Raw genomic sequence first — 2,761 nt, forward strand, 5'->3', positions numbered from 1 at the left:
ATTCTTTTTGAAAACAAAAATGATAATATAAATAAAAAGTAATATGTTTTGTATGTTAGAAAAAGGGTTAGAAAACAGAGTTTGGCAATCAAGAAACAGAATTTCTTACGGCGTGTGTAAGTTAGCTAGCGCCTAGCGGTATTGACATTTTTCTTGGCGAGAAATCCAATGTAGGATATTGTGTGACGAAACTTTGGTGTTGTTTGTTTGTTTTTTAAGAGTTAAAACGGTCTGCGATCACATCTAAAGGAAGAAGAGGGGGATTAAAAAAAAAAAAAACTAATTTTTTTAACTTAAATAATGTTTTCAATCATTTTAGTTTGCAGAAACATACTTTCACTTCTAGAAGCATAGTAACATACTTTATTTTTAATCTAAAATAGGTGTTTGTGAATAAGAACATACTTCCATATCTAAAATATAATTAGTCTAAGTTCAAGTTTTAAAAAGGACTTCATCATTAAAGTAGAAACTCAAAAACAAGTAAAAATTCCTACAAGAAATAATCATCTCAATTATCACATTCTAGTAACACATAATGAAGCAAATATCCTCTTTTTCCATAGACAAATGTGAAAGACAAAGTTGATGAAATCAATTATTTTATAAATTAAACTAGGGGGTCGCCGATTCTAGAAAAAATCAAACTAGTGATCGCCAATTCCATATATTAAACCTTGACAATAAATCTGATTTCAGAAATTAAACGTAGAAAAGAACCAATTTCAGGAAAATATTTCATACTTGTGAAGAAGAAGATGAATCTGACGTGCGGCGGCCCTTGTATTGGGGAGAGGCCGCTGATGGTTGTTGACACCAGGGGAGACGTAGGTCACGGCGATTGATGGAAGTTCTTACGCATGCGGCGATGGCGGGGCAAGTGAAGCCGACAACTGTGAATAAGAAGGTGCAAGAGATGGAGTCGAGAGTCTACCGAGGAGGAGAAGAAGGTGTAAGAGATGGACTCGACAGAGGTAGAGAAGAAAGACGTGAGTTTTGTGGGAGTCAATGGCCTGGACGATACTTGTGAAAGATAGCGTGTTTTTTTAAATATCACTATACAGAGGTTGCAGAGGTCGCACAGACACAAGCCCAAGTCTGTTCGGTGAAGAGGGCACAAACATTTTTAGATTTACGGACTTCTAAATAAACAAAAACTCTTACGTGTCGTTTGCATGGCACACACAAAAAATGTCAAGAAGATCTGGAGGAAAAAACAAACAACAATTTTGTGTTTCAAGCATACAACTTTGTTGATTTTAATAAAAGAGTTACAAAAATGACAAAATATAAATACAAATATTCATCAAGGGAAAATTGCATAATTGTAGTTATAAAACTAAATTATGAAGAAAAAAAATATCCATGTCACCTTTATCGGAAACGACAAGGGATAATGACTTAGGAGGGTAATAAGGTTTCCAGTTTGTCTGTATTAGGTCACTAAGGTTTTTTTTGTGTGTATTAGACCATTATGGTTGTTATTACCGTTTAGAAATAGTCCTTTTACCGGTTTTAATCGGTAAAAATGACTATTTCTAAACGGTAATAACAACCATATTGGTCTAATACGCACAAAAAAAACCTTAGTGACCTAATACGGACAAACTGGAAACCTTATTACCCTCCTAAGTCATTAACGTTAATTATTTATAAAACATGCTTACTAATCAATGTGACTGATTTGATAATCTTCATTACATAAATATGCAACATTTTGTCAATAACTTCTTTTTTGTCATTTAAATGTTTACATGAACACATTCATGTGTACAAAAACAATCTCACTTTGATACCTCCCATCAATGTCTACATTTGATAATGAATGGAAATGTAAAACCAACGCATATGATGTCTATTATCAATTATTTTATAAAAAGCAAAGCCACAACATGAACTAAGAAACTGAAGTTTCAAAATGAATAAAAAAATCAGCACATAAACAAACACATACAGACTATATACAACACATAAACAGAAGTTTATAAAGCATGAAACTTAATGACAGGAAAAGTAAAAAACTTAAAAGAGACTTTATAGAAAAAAAAAAGATCACCCTTACTTGCCACAAATGATTAAAGACATCAACAAGAAGATCAATCTGACCATAGAATCCACATGTTGTTTGATCATGACTTCAGTAGATGAACTACTGAAACGTAAGAGTTGCAATTAAATTCTATTAACATTTGAAAAGGGAATTAGGGTTCCAGAGAAGGCGACGAAGGGTTAAAAAAAATTTTGGACCATTTCTCGATTTGTGTGTGTCATCCTTGCGCAGGGGCCATGCTAATATTCTTTGTATCGTTCCAATTTTATCGGATGTCCCCAAAGGGACGACTATAGATGAAGCGGTTCGCCATATAGAGGAGTAGCAGGTTATATGGGACGACACGAGTTATAAACGAAGTAGTTTACTATTGATGGTCATATATTCTCAATGTCATTAAAGTTATGGTTAATGACTTAGGAGAGTAATAAGGTTTCCAGTTTGTCCGTATTAGGTCACTAAGGTTTTTTTGTGCATATATATATATATATATATATATATATATATATATATATATATATATATATATATATATATATATATATATATATATATATATATATATATATATATACACACACACACAATGTTTCATGTCTTTTTTTAGTCACTTAATTAAAAATGACTTACTTTTAACTCACATTTGATGTTTAAAAAACAATAACAATCCTGGCATTTTTGGCTTGCGCACGTCTGGCCATCATCTCCGCT

At 32.3% G+C, this 2,761-nt stretch overlaps 1 non-coding gene across 1 annotated transcript; it reads right to left on the reverse strand.

Moving 5' to 3' along the window:
* Window positions 1-2,235: 2,235 nt before the first annotated feature.
* On the reverse strand, window positions 2,236-2,338 carry LOC128132523 (U6 spliceosomal RNA). The gene has a single exon (XR_008230567.1). It is a non-coding gene; the product is annotated as a U6 spliceosomal RNA (small nuclear RNA).
* Window positions 2,339-2,761: the final 423 nt, after the last annotated feature.

Source organism: Lactuca sativa, chromosome 2 (assembly GCF_002870075.4).
Source record: "Lactuca sativa cultivar Salinas chromosome 2, Lsat_Salinas_v11, whole genome shotgun sequence".
NCBI lineage: Eukaryota > Viridiplantae > Streptophyta > Magnoliopsida > Asterales > Asteraceae > Lactuca > Lactuca sativa.